This window comes from Xenopus laevis, chromosome 3L, assembly GCF_017654675.1.
Source record: "Xenopus laevis strain J_2021 chromosome 3L, Xenopus_laevis_v10.1, whole genome shotgun sequence".
Classification (NCBI taxonomy): Eukaryota; Metazoa; Chordata; class Amphibia; order Anura; family Pipidae; genus Xenopus; species Xenopus laevis.
The window spans coordinates 108,971,700-108,984,438 of NC_054375.1; the positions used below are offsets into that span (position 1 = coordinate 108,971,700).

Below are 12,739 nucleotides of genomic sequence, written 5' to 3' on the forward strand. Positions count from 1 at the left end.
CAGAATTTATTTATTATTATTAACATGTATTTATATAGCGCCAACATATTGCGTAGCACTGTAAAGTAAATGTGAATATACAACTACATCACATGAATTACATATATAGAATATATGGAGTAACAAACATTACAATCAATACAGGTACAAACAGGTGAGGAAGGCCCTATGCATAGGCATACAGTCTAAAGGGAAGGGAGTAATACACAAGGTGTGGGAGTGAGCAAAATCGAAGTAAGTGGGTGAGAAATGTGGTGTTGTATGTGGTGTTGCGTTTGGTAGTTAAGCAGAGTGAGGGTAGGCTTCTCGAAAGAAGTGCGTTTTCAGAGATTTTTTGAAAGCAGAAAGGTTGGGAGAAAGTCGGACAGACCGTGGGAGAGCGTTCCAGAGGAGGGGTGCAGCCCATCCAAAGTCTTGAATGCGAGCATGTGAGGAGGTAATGAGAGAAGAGTTGAGTAGCAGGTCAGTAGAGGAGCGTAGTAAGCGAGTGGGTGAGTATATAGAGATGAGTTCAGAGATGTAGGGTGGAGCAGAGTTGTGAAGTGCTTTGAAAGTCAGTGTCATTAATTTGAATTTGATTCTGAAAGGTAACGGAAGCCAGTGCAGGGATTGACAGAATGGCGAGGCAGAGGAGGAGCGGTTGCTGAGGTGTATGAGCCTCGCAGCAGTGTTCATTATGGACTGGAGAGGTGACAGTCTCTGGAGGGGGAGACCAATTAAAAGAATGTCCTAACAACTGTGGGAAATACAGAAATGTGTAGAGAACAAGTAAAGGACTGTCAACGTTCGGATATTTTTTGTGCCCAGATAGAATGAGTAGAATTTGAACAGTATACCAACAGTCAGGGGCAGATTAGAGTTTACCACAGAAAAACGCCCTTCTGTTTATTCCTATGGGATTTTTAAAAGCGTATTGATCAGACTGTGAACTGTAACTTTCTATATTCATGGGGATGGGGGAAAAGACACAGTAAAGGGCTCCAGGGCTGGGGTGTGTGTCAGACAGTCACTGAGGAAGCTGAAAAGTCGCCACAGAAGTAGAACTGCTTTCAGCTGCCACTGTAAGAAAGAGTGTGAGACAGACACAAGAAGAGACCTAGGAGGACCCTCCAAATGTGCCTGTGCTGCAGGATCAGAGCTGGGGGCGGAGCCGGCACAGAGCTAAGCAGCCCGACTGACTGACTGGAGATGAGTCGAATTACACCATTTGCCTGGGCTGACTTTGTTTTGCTCGCAGCCTGTCCCACTGCTGGACGGAGATAATTCGGTGCAGTCGGGAGCTGAGGAGGATTGTGTGAGAGGAGCAACAGCAGAGACACAGAGACACTATATCCCAGCGAGGATTTGTGTGTAGCGTGGATAGCGGTCGCTGCTGCTACTGGATACTCATCGCTACTCCTGTGTGATCAGCGCTACCCGGGGCTATTGTTACTATTATCAGGCTGCTGGGCGTGTGTGCCGGGGAGGCAAAGTTTAGCCGAGCAGACTGTGCGTGAGGAGTGATTTCTTTGCCCGGCGGGACTGACTGGGAGTCTTTTTCCCCCTGAGCCAAGTTGTATTTGCCGGAGCGGAGGGCTGTGTTTATAGGGGGATGGGAAGTGCAGGGGGGGAGGTGCAGCCGGAGTACAGGGGATTGGGCAGTCAGCGCTGTTGCCATTTGATCAGACTGGAGCTTTGAAGATCACAAAGATTATTACACAGCTGGGCCCCTAAACACTCACCGGGCTGTGCGGGGCTGAGGGATGTACAGAGTCTTCTAAACCCCAAGTGGATGTTCCCTGCGAGCGGCAGCAGCTGCATGTGAAGCCTCCTATGTGGACTATTGCTCGGACCTTACGCAAACTTACCGGATGGCTGCCGGGATCTGCCGATAAGTAGCGCCGGGGAGACACTGGCAGGAGGCGGCACAGCTCATCCCCACTGGGTAAGTTTCCCTTTCATTCTGCCCTGTCATATGGGAGACCTGTTATCCGCAACCCAATGCAACTAACAGGTTCTGTTGCCTCTCACAGGGATTCACTCTGGAGTCCTCCTCATCCCTTGTAACGAGGCAGCAGTGCTTATTCACTACACACATCTCTCTGTATATATTGCTCTCATTATAGGCTTCCAGTAGTGCCATGTGTAGTGTTTCTTCTCACTGGCAAATGCCTATGATTTACATGCTGTCCGGGGAATCTCATCTACATTTGCTGGATGAAAGTCTGTGAGCTTTGTGTGTGTGTATATATATATATGTATGAGTGTGTGTGTGTGTGTATATATATATATATATGTATGTATATATGTGAGTGTGTGTATGTGTGTATATAGATATATATATATAGATATATAGATAGATATACTCATGTGAGTGTATATGTGAGTGCTGTAAAGCATGAAGTGTGCTGGAAGTTTAGAGAGTGTTCTTGTGTATAACTATGCAGTGTGAGGGAATACTATGCCAAATCCTGACTGGGTCCTTGCCTTGTTCAGTATCAGCAAAGTGCTGGGATGTAGAGGGAGCTAAATTTCATTGCTGCCTATATATTATGCATGGAAACAAATAGGAGAGTCGCAGGCAAAGGCATGTGCAGTGCTGAGTAGCTGGAAGCAGGTTTTTTTTTCTGTGTGTTCCTATGTTAGCATTTTATCAAACGGGTCTGAGAGATTTAGGCAGTGGCAAGGAAGCTCGGAATATCTTATTTCTGTACCTCATTCGCTTTCGGAAAAGGTCACTGGTTTTGTGAAGATGATTGCCTGGCTATAGATGAAGTGAAAATCTCAGTAGTGCACCACCTACCGAAACCACACCTCAGGGCTCCAAAGTATTGTGATATGTCACACACCAGAGCACTTACTGCCAACGAGACCAGTTGCTTTGCAGCGTGCTGGCTCCTTTACTGTATATTATATATATTTCATATTTCCCACGTGCTGTGCTGAAACCTCTCTCCCTCAAAGCAGCTTCTAAGTCAGACTGTGGCATTATTATTCTGTGTGTGCCTTGGAAGATTCTATTAGGAATGTTACCAACCCCCACCCTAGTGCATTTGTAACCCTTACACATACGGCAGATATTTCCTATCTAAGAGGATACAGCCCACATAAAGCATATTATTATTATTGGACTAATGCCTGCCTTAATAATTATTAAACATCTGCACAGACTATTTTTCAGACATAGTGGGTGAGTGCGCCATAGAGCTGACAGTCTACATTTAGTAGATACCAGTGGCACAGAGAGGTCCTGAGCATCACACCCAGGTCTACAGTTCACTTACCCACCCATAACACAAGTCACAGATTTATCAATATATATATATATATATATATATATATATATATATATATATATATATATATATATATATATATATATATATATATATATATATATATATATATATATATATATATATATACATATATATTGAAATATAATTTTGACTTGGCAATATCCTGTTATGAAATAAACGGTTGGTACGGTCGCTGCCGACTTTAATGTTTATTTTATTCCGGCTCTGGCTGAGATGCTTGTTTGTATGCTTGAGGTGTCCAGCTTACAAGGATCTCGGTGTTAGACTGTGCTAATGCTTTTGTGCTGTAATGGAATATGCCTTTATTCAGCTTTATTTGTGCCCAGAGCAAGGCATTCATGTGCTTAATGTAACTTTATGCCTAATGAGAATTTCTGCAAGCAGCACTGCTTTCAGTCTATAAACATTTCCTTTGCTCAAAAGAAAATTCATAAGAAGATGAATGGGTCCTGTCACTGCAATCTAATTGCATACTTGGAGGATCTAATTATACCTGCTCAAGAAATGAGCGAGTTTGAAAAAATGTATTGGCGTGTAGCATTATTAATAAATGCTGTAACCTGGTTGGCCATGATTAAAAAATATATATGCAAATGTTGTAAAGGAAGTGATTTTGCCCAAATTGGTACCCTCCAATTATTGAACAGCGATTGGTAAGTATCAGAACATATGAAGGGGGAGTGTTATGTCGTTTTTCCATAATTAAAGGGCAGCAGGTTAATTCCACTTATTGTAGCCCAGCACCTGGATTATGTGTCTGTGTTGCTTTAAATAACAAACATGAGGGCATGGTCCTCCGATGATGTGAGTTTTATTTGCAGCTTTGCTGCTGAAAGATCTCATTGGCTCGGTCTTATCTGAAGGCAGTTTTGTCATGAGCCAGTCTTTAAATTAGTCCTAGTGTAATAACACATTTAAATTGGATGACCTTCCGCAGATCTAATTATCACTGTATAAATTACTGCATGTAGGGTCCTGATGTGTTCAGCTGACTAATGGATGAACCTGTACAGAGATCTATCCGTTCTGACTTACATGTTTATGTGTGATTAACTCTGTGCTCTTTAACTTGCTCCATGTATCGGGGAGATTATCTATACCACATGGTTTTGAAGGTCTGATTGCCTTTCATACCATACAAAGAAGTCTATGGAGCTTTCAAACCTGATGGGGAAAATAATAGAAGTCTATTGGAGGGCCACACCCAGCCTCTGGGCCTCAAATTGGTTACTAGCTGTCGTCTGTCAATCTGGTTTTTAACAATTATTGCATATTGGTTTTTGCATTAACCTTCTGGGATCCATAAACCAAATGTCCATGTTAAAATCTGAAATAAACAGCTGTTTGGGGTGCTGGCCAACTCAGGAACACTTAAACAGCAGCAGGTTGCACCACTCTCCCCTAGAACATGTACTAATACATTTTTCCACTCTAATGAACTTAAGAAAGGAGGTGTATTATTTACTCATGGGTGAATATTATATTCAGTGCCTTAACACCAGTAAAGTGCTTTGTAATTAAACCAGCCAAAGCAGCTCCTTCACCCTGGTGTCTGTAAGGACAGTTGATCTGTTTTCATACATTAGATAAGCCATTATGGTTACAGTTAGAAATCCATACAAGACATTAATTGAACGTTCTATCCTTGCCAATTTTACATTCAAAAAGAAAGCCGCTGTTGGGATTTATTTTTTGCCTTTTATTATGGACACAGAACTGTTTACAGAAAATCATATTTTATCCTTCCGATGGCAATTCCAAGCGCGGTGGGATTTATTTTATGGTCTGTATTCAGTGCCTTGTGCAGAAAGGAGTAAGCTGCTAATAATGTATTGATTCAGTTTATTCAAACAGGAAGGCTAGTAAATTGTCTTCATTCCACGGGGCTAATGTTTGAGAAGAAATAGGCTTCAAATCTCTAGAGCACACACATAACATGAGATATGTCTGTTTCCCCAACTTTTCTCTTCCATTAGTCTTTTGTTAACTAACCCGTATTAGCATTTTAACAACCGTGCAGTGAACTTCTGCAATCTTTTTTCAACTTGGGCTCAGTCAGTAGATCATCCATCATTCTGTCCTTGGTCACAACAGGCTACTGGCTCCATAACCATTCAGAGCTGGAGAGAGAAATTATCCGACTGTGAACAGCACAGCTGGCTGGAGTTTTTTTTCCCCCTTCTATACTACTGCCAGCATTGTAAGGGCCATAGCAACAAAAGTTAACATCTAGAACATAAAGTTTCTTTTGTTTCTTTAATGGCTACCCAACTCTCTTCTTCCCTTTGTGAGTTGTCAGGGCCCTTTGGCTTTTACTCCTGGCTAAAGTGGGTTAAATATAAAATTGGCTATGCCTGGTTATTTCTGTTGTAATTTTGGGATCTTTTATCCAGGGGACCTGGGATTTTTCAGATACAGGGTTTTTCTGTAACTTGGAACATTGTTGCAGTAGGTTTGTTCTGCCCTCTATAGATGTAGGTAACTCGGTTATCCTCAAAAAGAAGACTGAGAAATGACAGACATGCCTGTAATACAGAAATAAAATGCGACTAATCCAATATATGTTGGTTTGATTGCATGTCAAATGTTATATTGTACAGTGCTGCCGAAAATGTTGATGCTTTATTATAAACTAACGAAGATATATATTTTTCTTTATATCCTGATGTCATCAGTTATAATGTAGTGCTTGTCGATGTCCCTTTTGTGTATTATAAGTGATCATATACCCTCCTACTTTTAAGATTTAAGGCTCTAGAAGTCATCTTGGTGTTAAATGACCTTTATAGAAACACGACTATGGGTCTTCTCAGTTAGTTCTAATATCCTTATATTTTACAATGCAGGATGAATTATACCCTGTATAAAAGTCTTGTGTCTGCTGGAGAATCATGTGCTTACGCTGTTTAACATTTCCATATATACAACATATCTACTCCATCACATACTCCAATGTAGAAACCCAAAAGCTGTGTTTTTTTTCCCCTCCACTTGGAGTATATAATAGTTGTATTTACACCAGCTTGTAGAAACTTGTTGCATACTCTGCTGTTTTGATTTGGAAATGGCTTGAAGGCATCCTCCAGTTACTGAATGGCAGCTGAGGGTTATGTTTCTAAGTAGGGTTTTAACTTCACATTATTCTTTTTGTGTTTGGAGAGACTTGTTTATCTGCATATTTGTGTTCATGTATTGATATGACTGTTCGCTAACCTGAATCATCTGCTGAAATATCATCCATAGGCTCAGGTAAAATAGGGCCGATACCCTTCTGAATGTCAAGCAACAAAAGAATATACATTTCTTACTTGGCTAGAGCTTTTATGTTTATGTACACACGTTTATAGTATTCCACCCATTATTTCAGAGCTAATAGCTTGCTATTCAGGCCCTGTTTATAGTATGTATCCTTTATTTTACCTTAAATATGAAACACATTTGCCTTGATGCATACGTAGGTGCTACAGTGCTTGTGTTGAATAAGAAAAACTTGGCTAACCTGCTGAGAATGTTCTGTCCATGCAGTTCCCTATAAACAGTTTTTACCCTCCTTTTAAAGGAACATAATACATCACTGACCAACTGAGATTTAGAAGTCAACGGCAGCTCTTCTCCTATAGATAAACAAGCATAACTAAGGTTGTCACTGCAAACACTGCCTATTAATGGGGTCACCCCTAATTAGGATGTTTCCCATTTAATCTCCCTAAGGCTTTTTTTAAATGCATATGTACAGCTTTTCAGCAATTGGAGAGCACCTTAGCAGACTGATCTCCTTGGGATCAGGCACCCCTCCTTTATATACCCCTCTCGTGTACTGATTAGGTGGAGTATTCGCTTACTAGACCCCTGTACTTTTGCACCATCAGCTCTTTACTGGTCTGGGACTGAAACACTGTAATCTATTCCCAATGGGATTCTAAGTTGTTTACAGACTAATGGCAGCTTTATTGATGGCCAAACCATCACATAGCTGTCTGCTCTCCCCCCACCCGCTTTAATGCAAGCACTTGCTGATACATGTTCAGAGACTGTACATTGCCAGAATGGAGACATTTATCAGCATTTAGCTGGAATATCTAGTATTAGCTTTTCGTGCAATGAAAGTAACAATTAGCTTTATTTTACATTGTGAATATGCAGTGCCGGCCACTCGCCCCATAGCCAGCCACATACCCATTTGTGTTTGAAGGCTGGAAACATCTGGAAATGAACAGAATATGGCAGATGGGCTGATGGGTATTGACTGGAGCCAGAGCTGTGTCTAAGGTTATCATTATCTAATTTAGGGCTTTGGAAGGAGATGCTGGCAGGCAGTTCTTTACTAATAACCTTCTCTATTCCTCCTGATTGCTAACAACCATATTTATATTCCTTAATACCTGTTGGGCTGTTCCTTTTTGTCATGTTTTAGCAGCCCAGAATATTTTGTTCTGAGAGGCTGGAATTCCCAGAACACACAAAGGAATTTAGAATCTCATCACCTCCATGCTCCGTTACCAGCCCTTGATTTGTCGGTGGTGCTTTGGCACGTGTCCTGAACAGAAGGAAATAAAGCAGGTTGTGTGTTGGATGCAGCCGCATCACTTAGAGCTAAACATACATATTTAAACACTGGACCTGGGCAAAATGGGCTGCAAATGCACATACTGTGTTTAGAATGGGCTTTTTCCTCCACTGCTATATTCCATAAAAAGAGAGCGGGAGAAATAACATAACAAATGCAAATACTTGTTGACATCACATGGCGCAGAGGGAGCATAATAAAATGCAGAATAAACATAAATGCTTGGGTTAAAAGTGCTAGCGTGCACATGCCCCGAGGTTGCCACTGGCTATATTCTGAAACTAGCAATTGGCTAAAATTACTTTCCATGTCTGCCTTATGAATTAAATTATTATTATTATTATTATTATTATTATTATTATTATTATTATTATTATTATTATCAGGATTGTGTTCTGTCAAAGATAATTAAAGCATATTATTGCCTTCAAAAACAAGCAGCAGAGACACTGGAGGAAAGAAACACTGCATTGCAATAACATTTTATTCCTGGGAGCCGTATAGGTGGGACTGTGGTGCTAGACTTTGTGCTGATATCATCATTCATGGAAATAGGATTTCTAACCCTCTGCTTTCATATCTATGGCTAAAATCTTCCTACTCAGCGACATGGGCTACACTGAAGGAAGATATTTGTGTACTTCATAAAAACTCTTGGATATATTTTATATAATCTGTATTTTTGCCAGTGTGTCTAGGTGTTTTGCTTCTGACAGTTGTTCTTCCATGCACTGTACATTTCCCACTCAACAAAATCGTTAACAGGGCATTTTGGGATTTCCCATGGTACTCCATTGACTTGCATCAGCACACTAAGCCACAGGGAGATGAGTTTTTTTTCCACTGAAGTGTTCAAGTCTTGCTCCCACTTGTGAAGAAGCTAGGCCTGCCTCTCTAATACATGTGCACAAAATAAATGCTAAAAGACCAAGTGCATGTGGGAACTTTTTGAAGTTTTGTAAAAAGCTGGGAGTTGTAGGATAACAAAAGCTTGAGAGCCACGGATAGACGTCCCTATCGCAAATCATTGGCATGTTGCTGTTGACTAGACAAAGGCTGTAGTATAGATCTTTACAATTCTGTTGGAACTCAAAAAAACACTTAGGGGGTATTTACTAAAATCTGAATTTATCTTATAATTTAAATAAAAAAGGCTTGACCAAACTCCCATCTCTGATTTTGCCTTATTTATTAAAAACAAATTACTCTAATTGGATGGAGAAAAGACCTGACAAAATAGAGAGAAAACCCAAATAGTTTTTTGACCTTCTTTCACCGAATCGCTCTGTTTTTTTTTGGGGGGGGGGGCGGGGGTTTTGACCAAAAACCCTGAAAATAGATTATCAAAGTTAAATGCAGCACAAACCACGATAACTTTCAGTTGGCATAGGGACATCTCCCATTGACTGTACATGACCTCGACAGGTCTGAGATGGCAGATTTTGCAGCATTGGGGTATAATAAATCAAGAAAAAATTGAGTTTTTCCACGGAAAATTCAAGTTGTTTTTTTTTCCTTGAAAAATTCGAGTTTTTGCCCCAAAAAGCCCAGCCAGATAAATTGAAGGTTTAGAAAATAACCCTCTTAATGTAAATTTGCATTATTTCAAATGCAACAAGTCGATGCAATGACTGTTCCCCATGACAATGCCCCTTTATGTTAATGTACAAGTATGTTCATATTCAGCTAGCAGCTCTGAATACGAATGCATATGTCATGTGCATGCCAGTGAGTGTGTATATTCATGTTTATCTTGCCATACATGTCTATACACTTGCTAATGAGCTCATAAAGATGCATAAAGCTCATTTGGGAGGCACACCCAGCTGTATGCGCACACTGATTAGAAGAGTTCACCAAATAATAAATAAAAGTCACTAATAATAACAGGAAAAAGCTAATTTATAACAAATCCATGCCTGGTTGCAAGGTACCACCGATTATGGATGTGTCTGTTATTGTAATGGTGCAAACAACTGCAGATGGCAGAGTTTGGAGGAGGGAGGCTGGTGAGCCTTTCATCAGGTTTAGTACACACTACACTTCCTGTGTAAACAAAATCTAGCCCCCCCCCCTCCTGCACTGGGGTTAAGTGGTCCTGAATTGCCCAACTCTACAATATGAAACAAAGTCTGAAATAGCAAAGCGGCATTGTAGCTTATATTTCTTCAAAATGATTTTATAGCCCCAAGAGAGAGCGCGAGATGACGCAAAAAGCATAAATTCATCAAGTCAGGTTTGGAGAGTGGCAGATCTGCAAACAGTAGGTGTTCGATCAATGAATAATAGATGTGTGTGTACAGCCAGCATTGCCTGGATCCCACATTCTCTAGTCCCACTTACTGCGCAAACCACACACAGACCTGCCCAATTGTTACCCCCACAGATGGAATGTTCACATTCTGAGCAACAGCCAAGCACATCCGATACATAAATGAGACAGGACATGCAAATAGCCGCTTAAATATTTGCAAATCTCTGCTGGGGATTATATATTTAAAGGGGCACAGTATGGAAATATTGATATCAATTTCTCTGCATGTCTTCTAAGGAACTGCTGCAGTTTACGGTTATGGTTGAAAATGATATATGGTTTTTTTTTTTTTACTTTCCCAAGTGTAATTTTGCAGCAGATAGAAAAAGTGAACTCTGCCCATCCATAAAGAATTTGGGCAATAGCCATTAAATGAATTAACCTGTATGGGCCAGGCAAGACTCTTGTGCTATAGGGATATTAAACTTAGACCTTCCCCTTTTGTGAATTACAACCCGTAACATTCTGGATGTATTGTGTATTCTCTGTATCTTATAGTGGCTGCAGGACTATGACTTTATATTGCTTTCAATTTATACTGTTTAATAACAAAGCATGTAGCAGGGTCTCTAAAGGGCTAGTAAACCCCAAGACCTTTTTATTATGTTACTTTAATTCATTTAAATTCATAGTGATGCTATACCAATTGCTATGGGCAGCCTTGTGTATTTGAACAACATTTTAAAGGAACAGTAACATCAAAAAATAAAAGTGTTCCAACGTAATTAAACTATAGTGTACTGTTCCCTGCACTAGTAAAACTGGTGTGTTTGCTTCAGAAAACCTATTATAGTTTATATAAACATGGTGCTGTGTAGCCATGGGGCAGCCATTCAAGGCTCAGGTTACATGTCCGATGCACTCTGTAAAATACTATTTTATTCTTTTTCAGAGCTAACCTGTGCCTTTTATCCTTTTTCAGCTTAAATGGCTGCCCCCCATGGCTACATAGCAGCTTGTTTAGATAAACTATAGTAGTCTTTTTAAAGCAAACACATTACTTTTACTAATGCAGGTTAACAATTAACTATTTTAAAATGCTTTAATTTTTGGTGTTCCTGTTCCTTTAAGCAAAGATGTACGGGGGGGGGGGCATACATTCCTTGCTGCCACTATTCTGATCATCCTAGAAGCCAAGCACTGTGGTAGTGCCGTACAAATGAGAGAAAGTACAGTGATAAATGGAGTTCAGATAACTTAGGGGAAACAGACATTTTTTGGCAGTGGCTTTGCGAATAGTGGAGATGTGGCACTTTTTTTATTGTATGCAGCAAAATCTGTACCATTATGTAACTTTTCAATCATTTTCTGTGACTGTTTCTACCGTATGATGATAATCTGTAACAAACAAACAGGAGTTTTACAAGTATATTAACAATGTATCGAACACATGAGTAACTGCGAGAAGAAATACTTTTTTTGGACTAAAGTGTCAAATCCTGTTTAAAATCAGGATGAAAATGGCATATGTCCACATTATTTTTTTTTAAACAGATTTTAGTCATTTTAGATGGTTGCTTGGATGACAAATATTGGTCCAAAAGCAAGTTATGTGGGGGACACCTAATTTTGTCTTTGGAGGGGAATTTGTCACAGTTCCCTTGCATTCAATCATGGGAAAGTTCCCCACTAGCCTGTATGTTGCATGATCAACCAATAGAGAGTTTCAGACTTATATATTTGCTAAAGCCGAACTGAGTACCTCTAGCACTTCTTTCCCGGCACCAAACTCCTTAATTCAGCAGAAAATATCATCACATGTTATCCATTTTATCCAACGTGGAGGAATGTTCTTGATAAAAACTGTGTACTGGTTCATCGTTGGGAAGGTATCAAACAGTGTTTATTTTTGTCTGCTTCTGCAGTATATTTATCCCAGTAATGATGCCTTTGTTTACTTTAAGTCTTAATGAAACACGGCAGCTTCATGGGTTCATTTCACAATACGCTTTTATATAATTAGAAGAGATATTTGAAGGCGCATATTCTGTTTCTTTTTATGTCCCGAAATAACACAGAAAGAGTATCCGTGCCAATCCAAATGGTTAGCAAAAGATTGAGGCGAAATGCTGCCATTCAGCCATTATATGGAAATTTAGTGTGACTGGAACAAAGTCTGCATTTGATTAAGCAATTTGAGGACTATAGAGGGCATTAACACTTCCACTGCAGAAGGAAGCAAGCGCTGCCAAGTTGTGTTATGCACAACTCTCCTGCATGTCAATTAGTTAAAATCCCCCCTTTACTGCTATACAGGGCCCTCGTGAAATGCTCTTAGCCTAATGAGAAGCAACAGAGTAAAAGAGAAAAGTGATATTTCATCAAAGATGTTGTGGTTGCTTGGAAACATTGGTTGGGGGGGGGGAGAACCCTCTATAATTTCCTATGCCTTGAATACAACTTTGTTTGCAATTTCATAATGGTTTGACTTTTCCCAGAATAGTATTTTTCATGTTTTGTATTTTTGATGGGTGTTTTTTATCCATTGTTATCCCTTCTACTATGCTAAATTGCCCAATTATTCAAATAACCTACGAGAAGCTTGAAATAGTTCTGTTA

General features: G+C 39.9%; 1 protein-coding gene across 4 annotated transcripts in view; it reads left to right on the forward strand.

Moving 5' to 3' along the window:
- The first annotated feature begins 956 nt into the window (after nt 1-956).
- Nucleotides 957-12,739, forward strand: part of sema6d.L (semaphorin 6D L homeolog) — a 47,050-nt gene continuing 35,267 nt past the window's right edge. For 3 of the 4 annotated variants that reach the window (XM_041586784.1, XM_041586783.1, XM_041586785.1), the window contains exon 1: nt 957-1,924. The gene's annotated coding sequence lies outside the window, so the exon portion shown is untranslated. The remainder of the gene's footprint in view (nt 1,925-12,739) is intronic. The other variant, XM_041586782.1, reaches the window with a different exon arrangement.